Consider the following 21,997-nt stretch of genomic DNA (forward strand, 5'->3'; position numbering starts at 1 on the left):
ACGAAATGACCTTCAATTTTGGGTGAAAAACTTTTATTATTCTTTGCCTGTCAAATTTTCCTCGGGGATGATATGCGCCATTATTTTTTTTTTCAAAATCCTGGATCCGCCCGCCCCGAATATATCCTTTGGTAGGGCCGATGAACATCATATGGGTATCTAATCAAACAATCTGAGTTATTAGACGTAGCACGGTTTACGTAAAGAATAAGAATGTTATGACAATTTCGAGTGCGGAGCGAAGTGATTTTATTCAAAGATTTCGACCTAAAAAAAACACCATTGGACATGCCAGGCCGAGGGGCCGATCGATGCATTTGATAATGAATAAAAAAATTTCTTTGGCATGGCCGATGTTCGAGCTGTACGGTATCTCATTATGAGTAAATAATGCGCTGTATGCCTCGAATAGCATGCCTTCATTGGCGTAGAGCAGTATTAAGGTCAGCAGTGGCGTACCGTGGGTCATGGCATTGGGGGGGCACCAGCAAAAATTTTGAGTCACTAAGTGAGCGCGCGAAGCGCGCCCAGTTGCTGGGTATACTGACCTATTAGAGGCATTTTAAGGACAGTGCCATCAAACGGAAATGTCTCTCACTGGTCAAATAATGCGAGCGCGAAGCGCGAGCTTAAAATTTTTTAAATTCAGACCTAAAAAAGGACATTGTAATCAATCTTTTGTAATCATGATACGTACTTTTCTCGCTAAATAATGCGAGCGCGAAGCGCGAGCTGAATTTTTTGTAAATATTGACCCCCAAATAGGAAGATTTTAAGGACTATATTTTAGGAATCCATTAAGATTATAAACATCTCACCGTAGTAATCTAATGCGAGTGCCAATAAGCGCTTGCTTATTTTGTTACGATTGCATCTAAACATGCACATAAAGCACTTGTAATCATGATTAACATACCCATCTCACTAATCAAATCTTGCGAGCGCGAAGCGCGAGCTGAAAATTTAGGAAATTCAGAACTGAAGAGGGGCATTTTAAGGCTTGTTTGTAGGAATCCACGAAGACCATGCATAGTTTACTAACCAAATGATGCGAGCGCGAAGCGCGAGCTGAAAATTTTTGATATTCAGATTAGAAAAAGGGACATTTTAAGGACTGATTCTAGGAATTCATACTTCACCAATCCACTACTGCGAACGTGAGCACGGACAGGAAATGTTTTATATTAAGACCTTAAAATGGGGCAATCACTATAAGTAGTCATGAAAAAGAAGCATACTATTGTACATAAAACAATAATATTAAACTTGAAATAAAATTAAAGTGCGAGGAAATATATTTGGCAGTTTGGTGTATGTGGTGTGGTGGTATAAGGTATATGATTATATTTCTCGGTAAACAGACAATGCGAGCACCAGGAACAATGAAGACATAGGCCCTGAGCAAATTATGTCTCATAAAGTTATGAAAAAAATGTTTCTTATGTAATATAACATAACATAATTATGATATAATATAACATTATAATGAACAATAATGTTTTCTTTCTCACTACGTTTCTCTTCCTTTCTCTCTCTTTTTCTCCTTTACCCCGTTTTTTTTTGGTCAGCCGATTGGGGGGGGGGGGGGGCACGTGCCCCCCATGCCCCCCCCGTAGTTACGCCACTGAAGGTCAGTAAGCAAATTTGTTAATATATAGTACAATAATTAAGTGAGCAAAAAAAAAGACGTTCAATTTAAAAATTGTATAATTTTGATCCAGGTTTATATGGTATTAATTCAACAGATATACGTTAACATCTCCTTTCTGTTTCTTTAATTCCCCTTTGTTCTCTGGTCATGGAAATGAGGCTAGCATATATGCCAAGCAAACCCCGGCATAGGAGAATATTTTGACGAACAAAATAAAGAATGGACCGGAGAATGGGTATATAATCAGCTTCCCATTAAAGGAGAATGAAACCATTGGAACAAGATAGATTGTGTGAAAACAGAAAAATCAAAGAAACAGATCAACAAAAGTTTGAGAAAAGTCGGACAAATAATGAGAAAGTTATGAGCATTTGAATATTGCGATCACTAATGCTATGGAGATAGCAAATTGGCAATGCGACAAAGATGTGTGATGTCACTTGTGAACAACTCTCCCCATTACTTTAGTATATATTTCACTTGAATTGCCTCTTTTATCACATCTATCCATAGATCATGTGTTCTTTCTACATGAGGGCATGTAATACATATTTTTTAAGAATACATCTTGGATAAAGAGTTTGTATCATCATCAGAAAAAGTATAACAAGAGACATTTTGAGGGTATTAGTCCACGTACCAAAGGGAAAGTTGTTCATCAGTGACATCACACATCCTTGTCGCATTGCCAATAGGAGGATCTCCATAGCATTAGTGATTGCATATTCAAATGCTCATAACTTTCTCATTATTTGTCCGATTTTCTCAAACTTTCTTTATTTTTATTCTTTGATTTTTCTGTTTCTACACAAGCCTATTTGTTCCAAAGGTTTTATTCCCCTTTAATGTCAAGCCAATATGAGTCTGCATAGGGACTGATTCAACCCACTCCGCCCATGCATGCACACTGTTAAAAACAACTCGCAGTAATTAAAAAAAAGTGTTTAAAATCTTAAACAACCATGTTTAAATTATTGATTAAATATTTGAATTCAAACTTTGTTGTTTAAGAAAACACTTGCTTAAAATGTTTCAACAACTACTACTGTGCGAATCACATAGTTATTAATTCAACAGTGCAATCTTTTCAGAGTATCTGTATATTATTAGACGCCATCAAACAGAAGCCCAAACAACCTTCAAGTTTGTCAAATGTGATTGTTATCTGTTAGCCCGTCGTCTGTTGGGAGGGCATTTTATTAGAAATTATTTGTGTCACCTTTTGACCATGGGCCAATTGCACGAAAGGGTCTTTGCAAGGACCGTCTTTCGTGTCGCCCATCTTTTATGATAGTGTATGCGGGGTATTTCCGAAATGTATCATAAACAAATAAAATTCAATAGCTAGCATTTAAATCGATATGTATACGATTTCATGATATATCACATCATTTTATGAACAAATATTTTGTTTACTTCAACGGATGAAGAAAATATGTTTGCAGGTAGTTTATTTAAAATGCGTTATACTTTGCGCATCATAATAAATGGGCGACATGAAAGACGGTTCTTGCAAAGACCCTTTCGTGCAATTATTGTAGATAATGTATACATTAGGTTATGTTAAAATATAATCTTATTTCACATATTAGGAGGATTGTTGTTTGCTTCAGATGTTTGCACATGACTGATGGATTATGTATGTATTTTATTATTATTTTTTTGAACCATATTCCAGTTTTGTTACAATATGATAATGTTTTATACTAACTATAGGACCCCATTTGAAATAAGCCTTTCGGCTTTCATGGGCTATCCTGTCACGGTATTCTTCAATTTCATTGTAATCTCTTGTGATATTCTTGACGAATAAAATCAATCAATCGGCCACTCTGGTCTTTACGAGCTGTGGAATAAATAACATTCTCGTTTGGATTAGTCTAGCGCCATCTATTGAGCATGTAAATAGTTTAAAGTGGGGACCATCTTCTTCCTTCAAACCAGCATCGGTTCACACCACTAATCTCTCTCCACTAGAGGAGAGAGATCAGTGGTTCACACTCTCAGCCAAAACAAACAAAGCGGTGCCAAGGTATCATGGGGGTGGGCGACCCCAACTGAATATTGGCGGCGCAAATAAATAAAAACAGAGAAAAGGAATAAAAAAATATATAAATATAAAGGATGCCAACCTCATGAGAAAGATATTAATCTATAGGCGGATAACATGGGGCTTAAAGTATCCCGTTTTTAAATCAATATGCACAAATAATTATGCTCACAATTCGAGGCTCCATATTGCTTTAAACTGTTCATGATTGAAAAAATGGCCGAAAATTACGTTATTAGTGTCTCAGTAACAATATATCCTCTTCATGAATTCCCTGAAATAGCTCTTTAAACGTTTCCTTTTCAGGTTGGTATTCACTAGGCCTAGTATTCACCTCGCGCTGCTCTCTTATTTATAATTATGTTAACTAAAATACACATTTTTGTCATGTGCGTGATTAAAAATGTTCTAATCCCGCTTGGGGGGGGGGGGGTTAAGTCGGCAAAATTTTCAGCTTGCATCATATTATATTTCAGATCTCTACATTTGCAATTTCCTTCATGTTAAACATTGCTTCCTTTTTTTGGACAGTATGACAAAATTGTCTGCTCGCGCTTCGCGCTCGCATTTATTGTTATTATAATACACAGATTTTCATTTATTTAAAGACGAAAATAAAATGTCCACTTTTCGGATGGAATATTTGATTTGATTTGATTTGATTTATTGTTTTCTTCTGCATCCATAACATTCGTATAATACATTTTTAATAACATAATAAACATAATATGTTTGCATTTTTGGCATAAATTATAGGTAAAGAGTACTAAAAAGATAATTCCAGACAAAAATGATTAACTATTATAATGTTCACAATTTGCAGGAGAAGGATTGTCATCACAAGCAGATTGCTTGAAAAAATGACAATCCCAAACTTATACTAATTGAATTAATACATTTATAAAGCAGAATGGGCATATTCTTTCAAATAGCTGAGGGTGACGGTGATATGATGATGATATTGATGATGATGATGATGATGATGAAGGCCATGGAGATGATGATGGTCATGATGAAGATATTGGTAATGACTAAATCGAAGGAGGAATAAATTCACGATAAAAAGGATACGACACAGAAATTTTACTTCAAGTATTCTGATAATAACATAGATTTAACGTTTGCCTTAAATGAGTGAAGAGACGAACATTGTTTAACAGGCTCTGGTAGAGAGTTCCACAAATCTGGACCATGGTGTCTTATGGATCTCTGCGCAATAAGCAATTTGGGGTTAATCAAATGGAAATTTGAAGAGTTACGGGTAGGGTATGAATGAATAGATGTATTCAGAGTATAAAATTGTGGAATGAAGGTGCATGGGAGCATGTTATTTACGTACTTAAACATAAGTAGTAAGCTTTGAAGAGTATTTATGTCAAATACTGTTAGAGTCTATAGTTTATGGAATAATGGATTTGTGTGTGATAAATATTGTGAATCAGTACAGATTCGAATTGCTTTTTTCTGTAATAAGTATATTCTATTAGTTTTAGTTTTTGCACACGTTGCCCAAACTATGTTGCAATACGATATATAAGGCAATATTAATTAATTGTATAGTATGACAAGAGTTGTATGTGGAATTATGTTCTTCATTTTGTAAAGTATACCAACGTTTCTAGAAATACTAGTAGTTATACAACGTACATGTTCATTCCAATTTAAATTTTCATCTATTGTGACACCTAAAACTTTGTTTCTCTTTTCCTTTTGAGAGGAATATTGTCGTATGTTTATATTATAAGGAAATTCGTTACCATGTAAGTATGTATGCTTGAAATATATAAAGTTTGTTTTTTCTATATTGAGTGAAAGCTTATTACACTTAAACCACAAAGATAGTTTTGGTAACTCACGGTTAATTATATCTACTAAAGTTTCTAAGCTTTTATGTGAACAAAAAATGTTGGTGTCATCTGCAAATAATACATATGATAATAAAGGTGTTACAGAAGTCAAATCATTAATATATATTAAAAAAAGCAAGGGGCCTAGGATTGATCCTTGTGGAACTCCGCATTGTATTAACTGAAAATCAGAAGGAATATTATTGTGAATTACTTATTGTTTTCTATTGGACAAATAACTCTTAAACCAAGATTTTCAAGTTTTTTTAAGTAATATCTGGTGGTCAAGAGTGTCAAAGGCTTTGCTTAAGTCCATGAATACGCCTATTATATGTTCTTTATTTGCCATTGCATTTGTAATTTTATCATATATTTGTATTAACGCCTGATCAGTCGAATGTCCTTTCCTGAATCCATATTGGTTAGAATTTAGAAAATGAAAAGTATCTAGAAACTTATGAAGTCTATATCAAAACTTTCAGCTCATAACTCTTCACGCTCACCATTAATTAAAAAAAATCCATTATTTTCATTGCAAAAGTGTATAATGTCACGTTTTTAAGTCAAAAACTTTTAAAGAGGGAGGGGGGGGGGCTTGTGCGCTCGTAATAATTACAGGGGCCGCGGACCCGGGGTGGGTTTGCTTCAGCACCCACTTTTTTCCCCAAAACCGTGTTCAAAAACGTAAAAATAACTATATAATTGTGATTTTTAGCATGGCCAGTCTCCCCACACATTTTGCTCAGCCCCCCCCCCCCCCCACTTTCAAAACCTTTTTTTAGCGGCCCTTGAATATATTTGTTCAAAGATAAATATATTGTTACTTATTAAGAGCGTGCTTATAAGATTGTCCACCTTTTAGGTCAGAATATCAAGATTTCAGCGTGCGCTTCGCGCTCGCATCAGCGATTAGGAGAGACCGAGGAGAGATGTGACACTCAATACGAAGTCAATCAGCAAACCGGTTACATCAGTAGAAAGGAGTGCCTATAGAGCCCTAGCCCTAGACACGGCTCACAACGGATATATCAGCCATTACACAGTTTTGCAGTTAAAACTTCTTTTTACCCATTTTTGATAGGCCTATACTCTTTCGTCATTTCTTATACAGATCCGGTAGATCCTCTGTTATTATGAATATGCTAGCTGGGCGCGTACGCAAGGGGGGGGGGGGTTCGGGGGTTCAAACCCCCCCCCTTTTCGTTTCCTTTTTTTTTTTTTTTTTTGCTTGTCTCCCCAGAGGTCGGTCTGGTCAAGGAGTTATCGGGCACGCGCCTGATAACTCCTTGGTCTGGTTACGGACAGTTCCCCTACCCAATAATGTATATGACAGCAATAATGAACAGAATCTCATGTTTCCGACGAAAAACACAGAAAAAAATTCCGCTCGCTTCGCTCGCTCCATTTTATTATATCTTTTATTTCCGCATGTCGCCGACATGATCACGGTATCGCCATTAACAAGGCCATACATGATTATCATGATGTATACTTATGAATACAAGTGAACCAAGACAAAGACATACGTTTTCTTACAAAATATGTTTTACCAATATGAAAACCGAAATGACGGAAAACGCTAAAATGTCGGTTAGCTCGCTCCGCTCGCTCGTAATAGGCCCTAATTTATGAAATTCCATAAGTATCTAGTCTCCTGTTCAAGGCCGTATTATGAGTGTTACGAATAGAAGGACATGAAGCATCGACTAATACTTGATTTACTAACAAACTATTGACAAGAAATGTATGTTTTGACGGGAAAACGCGAAAATTTCGGCTCGCTCACTCCGCTCGCTCGTAATCATTTATGAAATTTCTTAAGTTTCTAGTCTCTTGATCAAGGCCATATCATGAGACTTACGAGCAGAAGGACATGTATCATCAACTAATATGTAATCATTACCAACAAGCTATTGACAAGAATTGTATGTTTTGACGGGAAAACGCGAAAATTTCGGCTCGCTTGCTCCGCTCGCTCATAATTATTCATGACATTTCTCAAGTTTCTAGTGTTCTGATCAAGGCCATATCCAGGCGCGTAGCCAGGGGGGGCGGTCGCCCCCCCCAAAAAAAACGTCCCCAAAAAGAAAAAAAAAGAAGGGAAAAAAGGAGAGGAGAAAAGGAAAAGGGAAGGAAGGAAAGGGAAGAAAGGTAGCTTTGTGTTTTTTCTATTTATTCTTTATTTTTTTCTCAAAAGAGAAACTCCTTCACTCTTCTTGCTTTAAATTCATATATGAATTTTGCTTCCGCGCTGCGCGCGGTTAAATGACAATATTGAAGTTCTCCATTGTTCCCCCACCTTTTCTCTAACCCTGTTTTTCCACCTCAGCTATGTGCTTCTTGCCAGTTAAAGTTAAAATTGTATACATTAGGGCATGAATTTGAGTAAGGTTAGGCCGAAGTAAATGTATGAAGTTATCTTTTTTTTTCAATTGATCGCGCAACTTCTGGTCTGGTCGGCTCCGAGCGGGTAAAATCTTTACATCAGTTTCTGCCGTCACCTCCATAAAATCAGCTTCTCCCGCTTTTCAGCTCATTACTATAAACAACCATAATTTGGGGGCAAACAGGTTCCTAATTTAAAAAGAGGAAGGTATGGAATTCGTGTCGTATTAAATAAAAAAGCACCGTTTTGATCAAATTGTATTAAACTTCATGTCATTTCCCTGTATACATTCATCTCCTGTCCTGTTTTGCGCCCTCAGTTTGAAATTTTGAATGACACTTAAGTTTCTTTATATTCAAAATGAAGCGCTTCAGGATAAGTAAAAAAAAAATAATTATCCTTTATTATATAGATAGATAATTTCAATAAATCACAGAAGTTTCAACTTTATGCGCACTATTTTCCTTGTAATGAAGTTCAATAATCTTAGATAATCAATTGAATTAGAGACGATTGGGTATTAGAGATATCTACATTTGATGAAATGTCCGCCCTTTGAAATTTCAGAGTTTCATTGCTCATCGGGGGAGGAATATCTTCCTCTACCAATCTTCTCCTCTGTTTTGCGAGTTAAAAATATGCACTGATGCTAAATTGTTTGTAATCAAATCTGATCTTTCCAAAGAAAGTTTCAATATATCTTTGAGAAACCCTTTTCACGGGACCCTTTTTATGGCAAGAAAAATTTGATAAATCACTTTAGCTTCCGCGCTTCGCGCGGAGTTATTATCATTTTAATTTCCTCCATTGTATACCTCTTTTGTGCGTTTACAATCACTTTTGAAAACAAGGTTCAAAATCGCAATATAGTCAACCGAATTGGAGGTACTAGAGACAAGAGAAACGGCTCCTTTTCATTTTAATTTATGAAACACTAAAAGCTTCGCGCTTCGTGCGGGAGGGGGAAACTCCCCTCCCTGCACCCACCCCCTAGGGAGCGCGCTTCGCGTGCATTTACCGCCCCCTCCAAAATGAAATTCTGGCTACGCGGTTGGCCATATCATGAGTGCTACGATCCGAAGGACATGTATAGCATCGACTATGATTCCAACAAACTATTGACAAAAAGGTTATGTTTTCAACGCAACATTAAAACGAGAACATTTCTGCTCGCTCGCGGGTCATGACCGCACTGTTACATACCCATCCCCACTTAAATGTTATTGTCTTATTTGCAGCGCTGAAAAAAAAAAATCATCACCTCCCCCCCCGCTCATCACTTTTTAGAGACTGGGCGGGAGATTAAAAAAAAAATCAGCTCGAACCCCCCCCCCTTTCAAAAATCCTGCATACGCGCCTGCTAGCTGGTATCTTTTATTAAGTGTGCAAACTTCTGATATCAAAATTGATTGATAGCAGACCATATAGAGGGCACCATTTTTATTTTTACTTGTTTATTTTTTATCTTTTATTATTTTTTTGCCAAGGTTGGGGGGGGGGGGGTGATGATGAGACACATTATTTCCTCCCTATGCTGTTCCATTTTTCCTTAGCACGTATTAATTTTTCTTGTGAAATTAAAATTTCATGATTTCTTAATGTCTCATTTCACCCCAGGGAGACCCATATGTTACTTTGATTTTTTTTCTAAAAAAATCATGGATTACACGAAATAGCAGAATGTCTTATGCATGACAAAAATACTACATTATAAACTTTAGTATCTGTAGTACATACATTATCTAATGATTATGATCTACAGTAAGCCTAAATGAATGAATAAATGAAAAAAAAAATGAATATATAGCCTGGCAAAAATATTGAAAAAAAAAGGTTACAAGACGTCTTTCTCGATAAAAAGTGGCCAGCATATGCCCTGTCCGAGTTCAGAGTGCTTAGAATGTCCCGTGTTAAATCTATACATGTATATATAAAAAAAATAATAATAATAAGCTCGCACTGCGCACTCGTATACAATGTACTCTGTTCATGTATGTTTGTATCAATGATCTCTGACAAAGCCTCTGTGCCTTGCATTGAAAAATACTTTCTAGGACCTTGTCACCAAAAATTTTGACAGGCCGAAAATTATAACAGGCGTACATCTAGTAGTTTTATTGGGGTAAAACACACACCACTTTTCCAACTTTCCCGTTTAATATTATAGTAGGCGTATTTTTTTTTTTGGGGGGGGGGGGTTACAAAACAATAAAAATATTCAGACCATAAAACTGACATTTTACAGAGCATTTTTTAATGAATTTTCAAATCATACAAATTAATGAAAGCTCGATGTCGCAGCTGAAATATGTTGACTTCAAAACTTGTTAAGCTCCATATCAGCCTACTGAGCAAGATATGTACTTCGAGCGAAAATTTCATGTGATGCCGAGGTTTTTTACCTGAGTGCTAAGAAAGCATGAATGTCTGTTAGCAAGCAACCAGGGGATCAACGGCTTAGGGTCCTCTCCGAGAGACCTGATAATGAGAATAAATGCCTTACCAAAGGGCACTAGCGCACCACTTAGGAATCGAACCCGGGTCACCGGAATCCGAAACCCCCGCTCTACCGACTGAGCTATCGCGCCTGAAATATTTTTTTCTAAGTCTTCCCTTTAGGGCCTACCTAATTCTATTCACCCGTCTCCCTCCTCTTATTTTTCCTCTCCTTTTTCCCCCTCCTCTCTTTCCCCTTCTTTTTCTTTTTCCCTTTTTTCTTTTCTCTTTTTTTTTGCTCCGCCAATAGACCTTATCGCAAATAGATTCACGCAAAGAATCATGGGATCGCAAAGGGGGCAATAGCGCCGCTGTTGTCCGGATGCGACCATGCGAGCGCAAGCAGCCGACAATAAAGTGTACGATTTCCATAGTGTATCAAAATACGATCGACGCCCGCAGCCAACATTTTGCTAACTTCCAGTAAACGCCTCGTCATATTTGTTCCAGAGTCTAACATCACTTTTCTTCTTAATCATGGGTGGCAGAGATAGATGTGCTATCTATAGCTGCAAGAATTACCACAGATTTTATGAAGAAAAGTATAATTTTCTTTCATTTTCGCGCACTGTCTGTGCGTGTTTTGAGCTGCGCAGCTGCTGTGCATGCACGGACAGTGGGCATGCACTCTCGGCCCGGGGACACTGTACGTCGGCGAGGCAGTGGAGGAAACTGGTCCCTAATTCCAAGCAAAAATAAAATGATGATCAATAAAACAAACTCTGCAGTACATTTGATTACTTTATTCTAGTTATGTATGTTTGTAATATCAATCGATAGTCAAGAATACATGTTTCATAAATAATTATCTCAATCATGATTTTATTCAGTAGGCCTAAAAACCGAGCTGTGTTTTCTTTTTCTCTCCACAGTAGGCTACATAATAGTTGCATATTATTCAGGATCGTGGTCGGACATTCTGAAGTTTAATCATTGGCATGCTTAGACAAAATAATGAATGAAATAATGAGAAAAAAAAGAAAATAAAAAATGAGAATAGACGAAAATATATTGAGAGAAAAATAAGATACAAAAAGAAAATTAATGAGGAAGGTGATTTGTAAGAGAAGTGACTGAATGCGATGAAATAAATTGAAGATGTAAATGTTGAAATAAGATTTTTTTAAATATCCATCATCTACTAAGTTTCAGACAAAATAAAATTACAGAGAGTTGGGGGATGTTTCAAATTCAGGGATTTATTCATTCTGCATGTCATTTTTATATGTCCTTCATTATGTATGTATATATATATATAAATAAATAAATATATATATATATATATATATATACTGTATATATATATATATATATATATATATATATATATATATATATCAGGAATGCGAAACAAATTCTCGAGTAATGCAGTTTTTGTAATGCTAACAATTTAGTTCTTTTATTCACTCTCCAAATTTTCGGTAGACCTCTACCTTCTTCAGGGAAGATTCGTGAATTGTGACAAGTTTGAATGACAGTTGTTTTTATTAATAAAAGCGTGCGCGATCTTAGCGGGACTAGGGTAACTTTTGCGCATGCACCTAGCAGCAGTTACCCTAGTCCCGCTGAGATCGCGCACGCTTTTATTAATAAAAACCACTGTCATTCAAACTTGTCACAATTCACGAATCTTCCCTGAAGAAGGTAGAGGTCTACCGAAAATTTGGAGAGTGAATAAAAGAACTAAATTGTTGGCATTACAAAAACTGCATTACTCGTGAATTTGTTTCGCATTCCTGATGTCTTTTTATTGCCAATACGTGGAAAACCAAGATATATATATATATATATATATATATATATATATAGCTTATTTTTGATATACTTTAGATTTGTCTCACCCCCTATATAGAGCTTGTATGATCAAACTAAAGAGCCCGAGTTGCAAAGGAGGACTATATTTGCCCCAAAATAACAAAACTATATAGCTAAATTATATATATGGTCTACATTATGATTCTCATGAATATTCTTTAATGGAAAAATTTGCTATCTAATTGGGATCGCCGACGTGCTCTTTTCTAAAGTCGATCGGCATTGACCCGCAATCACCGTCTCACTTTTCCCACAAAATCTTCCCAAGTTTAGCCCCATAAAACTTCGAAAATATGGTGAGTATTGAGTTCATACTTTCACTGGGCAATCATGATACATAGATTGTTCTATAAATCCACATTCAAGTATCCAAAGTAATTTAAATACGAAGAAATCAGACTTTTAAAAAAGCCTGGATTTTGAGTGACACTGCACAAAACATATGGCGTTGTATGGCTTCCCAAAAGCCGATTCTGCGTTTGCCCCCTTTCGCATCCCGTGATCCTCTGCGATGACAGACGCCCTCACGCGACAGACGCTATTTGCGATAAGGTCTATAGGGGAAGGGCCCGTGCCCCTCGCCTCCCTTGGATCGGCCGCGCATTTGATGAGTCAAGGTTGACCCTCACCATGCAGGAATCCTCAACCTAGCTTTAGCAGAGGTAGTCAATCACCAACTCCCCAATAAAAACCCTCGTTAATCTCATTCATGAAACAGGTTGTTACATCTCTGATAAACCCTCGGCATTTACAACCTGAGTGTAGGTCTAAACAAGAATTTCCCGCCAATTTCCCGTCAATGAACTGACTATGGGCGCGTGTTGGAGGCGGGGTTCGATCGTCCATGATCTCAGCTGATTCTTACTCGCCACGCGTGCGAGCGGCGAGACTCTCCATTCATTCAGCACAGAACAATCACATGTCTAGCCGTCACACAACCACCCCGTCAAAACAAACCCTGGACGGATTGTTAGTCTACAACAGAAACCTTCTTTTAAAGAAACATCACTTCATTTGTCCAGTCTAATAAGGTAAAACTCATATCCCTGTCATGTTAAACTTTGGGTTTAGATGAATTATCGTATTCGATAAATTCTTTGTTGTATTTTCGATAGATGAGTTGGGAGATTTGAGGATGACGGAAATTGAATCGAAAGAAATCTGAAGTTTTGTGCACCTAGCTCCGGGAATTATCTGAATGTCAAGCATTGTTCGTCTTGAAGAGAACTCCTCTTAGCATAATCTATTAATTTTGTTTAAGTTAGCAAATTGCATGCATTGGCGCAAAAAAGTTTCTTTACCGGAAATCGGCAATCGTCGGATTTTTATTGTAACTGCTTGAAATATCATGTGAAAATATCCCAGCATCGGTCGCATGAAGTGGGAGACGCAGTTGCCATATAAACTAACTAACTTAGTTGTAATGGGGTGCATATAGAGCTATTTATAGGCTGATCCAAGGCGGGGAGGGGGACAGCGGTCCCCTATTGGCGGGAAAAGATTAAAAAAAGAAAGAACAGAAAAGAAGAGGGAAATCAAAGGAGGAAGAAAGTCAATAAAATAAGGAGACGGGTAGGTGGTGAATTGAGCAAAAAACCCCTCTTATCTTGCTTCCAACCTGGATTAGTATTTACCAAGGACGGATACAAAATTTTAAAATAGGCCTACTAACCTGTAATGGACATTCTAGGCACTTTTTGTAATCATGCACAGGATTGATATGTAACGATAAAGAGTCGATTCAAGCGCTAAGCGCGAGTGGAAAATTCTTGAGATTTAGACATTAAAACCGGACCGAACCGGACACTATATTCATATTTTGTAATCATGAAAAGGATTGGTATCTTTCTACATGATATTCTGCTCTGCAACTAGATCATTTATGCACGTTTTAGATAAGAACATTTGGCATAGCTCAATAAACATTTCTTTTATTTTCCATTTCCAACAATCATTTACAATAAGTTTTTTTACATACATCTTGATATAATTATAATAAATAAAACAAAGAAACTTATTATGTGTAATTCAATTCAATTTAAAGTATTCTTTATTCGCATAAAAATGCACATATACATAAAAACGTGTTTTCCAATTTACAAAACAAACATATTCAGTATATTAAAAAATGCACTTTAAAACATCCATTCAACAACAAACAATACAAAACCGAGGTAATAATTAAGATAACAGGTCGGAAACGGAGGAAGCTGCTAAAAAAGCGAAGCTTGTAGAATGCAGCCTCCTATTTATATTCGTACGAACAATGTAAACAAAACACATAAAACAACATAGTAGAAATTTGAGCTTAAATCTATTTGAATGAATGCGCAAGCTTTTTGTCTGTTTTTCTTTTAGACCGAGAATCTGAGCATTTTAAACACATTTTGTAATAGTAAAAGGAAGGTATCTTCTTAAAATAATATTGCGAGCGCGAAGCGCGATCTGAAATTTTTTGATATTCCCATCTGAAAAAGGGGTAAGTTTAAACACTTTAAATATGCCAAGCACAATTGAGGAAACAAATGTGAAGAGGATATGGATCACACTTAATAAATGATGCAAACGCGATGTTTTCTTTTAACCTCGGAACGGACATAAGCACATTTTATGATCATATGATAAGGACAACTATCTCCCTATTCCTCTTCCTATGCCTGAGCTAAAATTGTTGATATTCCGATCTGAAAAAGAGACATTTTAAGGATTAGGAATTCATGAAAATGATATCATCTCATTAAATATTCTAACAGGCCTTAATGGGTGCGAGAAATTAGTTGATATATGGCCTGACAACTGGATATTTTATTTTTAGTGCAAAGCACGAAATATTTGATGAATTATTTTTTTAAAAGGTGATTTTAAGCAGTTTGTTAAAATGCGAGCGCGAGCACTAGCTGATAAGTTTTGACAATCAGACCTGAAAAGGGATATTATGAGAACTTTATGGAATACACGAAAAGAATAGATATAGGCCTACCAAAAAAAATTATGCGAGCTGAAAAATAATATTCAGACAATAAAACGAGAAATTTTACAGTGAAGACTTTTTAATCATATCAATTTGTAAATCAAAGTAATAATGGAAGCTCAGGGGCGTCGATCCATATTTCAGATGGGGGGGGGGGCAAAATCATAAATCAGCGTTCCAAAGGCGTTCGATAACACAAACCAAACAAACTCGACCACACACACATATAGGTCTCTCTCTCTATATATATTTATATATATGATTCATGAGAAAAAGACACTTAATCTCACCAACAAATTAATGCGCGTGCGAAGCGCGAGCTGAAATATTTTGTATAAGGACCTGAAACAGGAAAAAGGTACCTGTTTACATATATATCATTACACAAATTTAATTTTTCATTCATTTAGGTTTTATTTCCACAAACCCGTTATGTTACAAAACTTTGACAACTTAACTTACATAATTAAGCTGAGCAACCACTGCACACGTAGATTACATAGGTATATAAATAGCAAGCATTTTTAATCAATACATATTAATACATGTTTAAGTACATAAAACGGAAAAGGGGAAGAAACCTTAGAAGCAGAATGCTTGTAGATAAGGTTCCCTTTTTTATACATTACTTTTGATATAACTATACTTAATAATGCGAGTGCCAAGAGCGAGCTGAAATTTCTTAATATTCTGACCTGAAAGCTTGATATTCTAAACATTTTTAGTACCAATGATTCAGATGGGCATCTCAAAGAACATTAGATGCGAGCGCGAAGCTCGAGCTGAAAATTGTGATATTTCGATCTGAAATAAACATGATAAATGACAATTTAATGGATATTTTAAATCAAGAATAAGACATTATATCGAACAAAAGATTATTGCAAATTGAAGCGGGAGTTCTGAAAACAGGACATTCTATTCACCTATTTAATCATGAAAGTATGGGTTTTTGCTACAGAAATGATGCGAGCGCGAAGCGCGAGCTGAAAATTTTTATATTCCAATCTGAAAAGCAGACATTTTGATCACGATTTTAAATAAGAACGACTTGTGTAGTTCGATCTCGCATGCTGATTTATATGTGTAATATTACAATCTTATTTCATTTTTGCAAATGCGGAATTATGGGGGGGGGGGGGGCAAAACGATACGTTTGCCCCCTAATATTTTTATTGGTTGTGCGATCGCCCCCTGCCCCCCAGGATTGACGCCTCTGTGAAAGCTCGATGTACCCGTTGAAATTTGTATTGTATATCGACTTCAAAATTTTATATTTTTAGCGCCATTCCTGCCTATTTGGGTATATAAGATGTGTATTAATCCAACAGGTAATGCGAGCGAATATTTATTTTTCAAGTCTTCCCTTCAACCTTATTTTATTCACTCGTCTTCCTTCTTTAATTTTCCTCTTTTTTTCTCCTCTCTTTTCCTTTCTTTTTCTTTTTTCCCTTCCCGTTCCCCATTTCTTTTGCGCCGCCAATAAGGGTTGGGGTCGCGGCCTCCTTGCGCCGGGGGTTAAGAAATTGTCCTATTTTCAGCTCAGTAGGAATAAAAAAAACCATCGCGCTCTGCGATTGCATTATTCATCCACATGCACTGCGAAACCATTAGCCTGGTATTGATATCGGTCCACACAATAGAGGAGTTGTAATAATACCGGTGTGGCATGTTAGGAGTTTAGTTAGGCTAACGCCAATTCGGTTTATTTAAGAAACACCAATTAGTGTTGAACCAATGTCAGATTGATTCTTAAAATAACTGGTGTTTTTCAACACCTCTCTGGAGTAGACCGATATTATACCAGGATGGTGTTAAATTCACATCGGCGTTTTTGCAGCAGCCGATAAAACTAAATATACAGTTTATATCTCAAACTAACTTTCATGTGGGATTAATAATACTGTCAGATATGGATAAAGCGCAGATACTATACTGTACAATATAAGGTTGTGCAACATATATTATTTACAAATGATTTGCTTTTCAAATTGACATTAGTTTCAGTAAACAAATGCACATATTGTCGAAAAGAAATTGAAACGGTTTTGCATCTATACTCGGAGTGCAGGTATTATCACATTTGGGAAGAGTTAGAGGACTGGATTAGGACCAAAACCAGTGAGACTCTACATTTTTTAGATGAAAATAAAATATTCGGATTGACTGGAAAAAAAACAACTATGTTGCACTTAATTGTATTTCATTATAGTAAGAAAAACTGTATTATGATTGTAAAATAAACAATACAATTCCTCTTTTCAGTATCATTAAATAGGCAATAAACAATTATTACTAAAATGTAAAATGCATTGCCCAACTTAATTTCAAAGAACGCAGATTTGACAAATGATGGTTTCGATTGAAAAATGTCTTTAATGATTGACTTCCGAATGTAAAATTATTTTGTTACACTTGTCAGTTCATTGTTTGTATAAGTCAAAAGCGTTACTAATTGTACTCTGTATCTATTGATTTTTGATTGCCAATTAAACTCTGAGGGGAAAAAAGAAAAAGAAAAAAGTACTCTATATACTCATTCTACCGCGCTTTACATTTTGATAACATAATATTTTTCCCGGCTTTTTAACCGAGTCGCCATAATATGCGCTCAAGCATTTGAGGAATTTAGACCTAGCAGGTACCCATTCACCTCACCTGGATTGAGTGCAGCACAATGTTGGTAAATATCTTGCTGAAGGAAAACACGCCGCACTATATAGACCACGACGCTCGGGTTAAATTAAAGGATTAAACTTTATTGTTACGCATATGTTGGATCGGTTACACTTCGTAATTCCGAAACACGTTATGCCGCTTACACTTCGTAATTTAACACATAAATTGCCTATACCTCGATGTTCGTTAATCCGAAAACGTAAAAGGGTTCGTTAATCCGAATATTTGTGGCGTTATCCCGAAGGTTCGTTATTTCGAAGGTTCGATAATCCGAAAACGAAATAAGGTTCGATGTTCCAAAGGTTCGTTAGTCCGAAAACGAAATAAGATTCGCTAATCATTACGTTTTCGGATTAACGAATCTTCGGAATTACGAACCTCACTTTGTTTTCGGACTTACGAACCTTCGGAATTACGAACCTTCGGAAATACGAACCTTCGGAATAACGAACCTTCGGAATAACGAAGCTTCGGAATTACGAATATATGCGAAATTGCCTATACCTCAATGTTCAAGGGTTCGTAATTCCGAAGGTTCGTTAATCCGAAAAGAAAATGAGAGGCGTAATTCCGAAGGTTCGTTAGTCCGAAAACGAAATAAGGTTCGTAATTCGGAAGGTTCCTTAATCCGAAAACGAAATGATGTTCGTAATTCCGATGGTTCGTTAGTCCGAAAACGAAATGAACAACGAACCTCATTTCGTTTTTGGATAAACAAACCTTCGGAACAACGAACCTTATTTCGTTTTCGGATTAATGAACCTTCGGAACAACGAACCTCATTTCGTATTCGGATTGTCGAACCTTCGGAACAATGAACCTTATTTCGCTTTCGGATTAAGGAACCTTCGGAATATCCGAACCTTCGGAATAACGAAGCTTTGGAATTACGAATGTATACGATTGGGGTTCATCTCAATAGCTACATCTCGCGATGGGACATTGTCCTCCATCGGAAAAAATGAAAAGTTTGGTTAAAACTAGCACTTAAAAAATAATGAAATCCTCTGAGATTCACCCAAATTAGGTAGTGAATTCCTTTATTTTCTAATAAGCTCGATTGCTTTGGTCCCTCGCTTCCATGTTTCTTTTAAAGATATGATCCATACGTCGGTTCAAGAAGTTTGTGACGTGGTGGGATGATTCCCCTCACCATGCAGGGGTGGCAGAACGTATTTTTCGGGGGGGGGGGGGGCAAAGCTAAAAAGGGCACTTATATGCCAAAAATGGCATTTTGATGTAAACAGGTATTTTCAACATGAGATTATCATCTAAAGAAGGTATGTATTTTATAGTAATTAACTTCAGCAAAGTTTTTTTTTCTTTGGAAGTGATTTCTGATTGATCGGAAATTCAAATCTGAAGTTGTAAAACTCGGTTTTTTTTGTCAATTATGGACTTAATTATTGTAAAAAGGTCATCATTCCGAGAGGTTGCGAGCGCACCAATTCTCGACCTCAAACTTTGGGAAATTTGATCTTATAAAAAATGAAAAGTAAACATTCTCAGCAGTTTCTGCATGAAAAAAGACGTGAATCTAACTAAAGAATTAAGCGCGAAGCGCAAGCTGACATCTTTAATATAATGACCAGAAAAGGAACATTTTAAAGAATGCATTTAGTGACTTACGAATAGGATACGGGCTACCTATCTCACCAATCTAATAATGCGAGCGCGAACTGCGAGCTGAAAGTTTATTTTTCTAACCAGAAAACTGGACATTCTATGCATTTTATTTAACCAAGAACAGACTCTGAATACATTGATAAACAATAATTGGTGCAAGTGCAAAAACACGAGCCAAAAGTGTGTGATATTCCAACCTGAAAAGTGGAAATTCTAAGCATTTTTGTATAAAAAGGAAAGGGGATGGGGGATTCCCCCTCCCGCGCGAAGCTTTTGGTGTTTCATAAATTAAAATGAAAAGGAGCTGTCTCTCTTGTCTCTAGTACCTATATTAGCTAAATTAAGTTGACTATATTGTGATTTTGAACCTTGCTTTCATGAACCTTAATTTGTTTTCAGAAGTGATTGTGAACGCACAAAATGGAATACAATGGAGGAAATTAAAATGATAATAACCCCGCGCGAAGTGCGGAAGCTAAGGGGTTTGTCAATTTGTTTTACCATGAAAAGGGTCCCGAGAAAAGGTATTCTCAAAGATATATTGAATACTTCCCTTGGAAAGATAAGATTTTATTACAAACAATTTAGCGACAGTGCGTATTCAACTCGCAAAACAGCGGAAGAAGTGTGTAGTGCGCAAAAAGTTGAAACTTCTGTGATAAAAGGGATGCCTAATTTATTTGACTTATCCTGAAGCGCTTCATTTTGAATTATAAAAAAACTTAAGTGTCATTCATAATTTCAAACTGAGGGCGCAAAACAGGACAGGAGGTGAATGTGCAGGGAAATGACATGAAGTTTAATAGAATTTGATTAAAAATATTGCACTTTTTTTATTTAATACGACACACATTTTATACCTTCCTCTTTTTTTGGGGGGACTTTTTTTTTGGGGGGGGGGGGGTGGCGACCGCCCCCACCGCCCATCTCCCCTGGCTACGCGCCTGCATGGACACAAACCATTTTTTTGGTCAAATTTTTCAGAAAATTTAGGATTTTTTTTGGGGGGTGGGGGGCCTTCTGAAATCCTGTCATTATAATTACCATAATTCAGATAAAAATTCCTAGTATTTAAAAAATAAGAGCATATTCAACGGTTTTCACGATCCATTCTTTCGATCTACCTGTTCTTTAAAGTCCCTAGCGAGCAAAGAGAGTGAGCAGGTAATTTGACCCAAGTATTTGTCATGATAGATCTGACTTCACACCATTTCCCCCCATAATCCTTCCCCCTTTTCTTGGTTGTTGAATTACGGGGTGCTTTAAAGGGGAAGTTCACCCTGAAGAAAACTTTGTTGTAAAAATAGCAAAAAAAATAGTAAAAAATATTGGCGAAGGTTTCAGGAAAATCCGTTAAAAAGTAAGAAAGTTATTAGAGTTCAAAGTTTTGGATTTGTGACGTCATAGACGAGCAGCTGCCCCATGTGTTATGTAATATAAAATGCATGAATTTCAAATTTTGTATGGTTCCTGATGACTTAATTTTGTTTTCTATATCGGGTGTGAAATGATTTGTCTATTGATATACAAAAGGTACAGTGAAAACCATGTTCAATTTTTTGAGAAAATGACATTAATTTGATTTTTTACCATTCGCTATGTATGAATGCTGCTCGCATATGACGTCACAAATCAAATAATTGAAATTCTAATAACTTTTTAATTATTTGATGAATTTTTCTCAAACCTTCGGCAATATTTCTTATTATTTTTACTGCTATTTTTACAATAAACTTTTTGTCAGGGTGAACTTCCCCTTTAAGATAGTACCGCAAGTTGTCCACACGCACGTCGTTTTATGAAAGGTCATTAACGATCTCTGGGCCAGGGACCAGGGACCACTGGATAATAATTGTCTAAGGGCATAACAGTTATAACTGTATATGAAGTATCTATTCTCCGGGCCGAGGCACTATCCCTTGGGTTCGATCTGTCCTCCTTTTATTAATCTTTTCAATGCGGCAATTATTTTCCTAGTTCTACTTGGTTCGGAAAACGAACTAAAACTACCCCGGATCTTTAAGGTTTCGAAAAGAGGTCTGAGGTCGCTAGCTTGCTCTGTCACTCAATGTTTTCATCTATCAGCTGATAAACCCGTCAATGAAATTGTAGTTTTCTACGAGAGCTTGCCTTCGACGTGCTTTGGACGATTGCTGCCAAACGTACATACATGTAGTGCTACTGCTAGTGCAATACAACGATAAAATAAGTAACCCCGTACATTACTCTACTTCACTCACGTACTCACACAAGTTCCAACTACACACGAATTAACATACAGACACTTGCGGGTACACACAATCCTCATTATACCACAAATATGCAAATGACCACACCCAAATAAAGACGAACAAAGAGCTATGTACAAAGAGGGGACATATCTCTCCAGACCCGCTTTTCAAAATTTCCAACAGTCATTTTACGAATTTATGTTGTTTAACATGGATCTATTCCAGATGTAGCAAGAAATAAATAT

Source organism: Lytechinus variegatus, chromosome 6, assembly GCF_018143015.1.
Source record: "Lytechinus variegatus isolate NC3 chromosome 6, Lvar_3.0, whole genome shotgun sequence".
NCBI lineage: Eukaryota > Metazoa > Echinodermata > Echinoidea > Temnopleuroida > Toxopneustidae > Lytechinus > Lytechinus variegatus.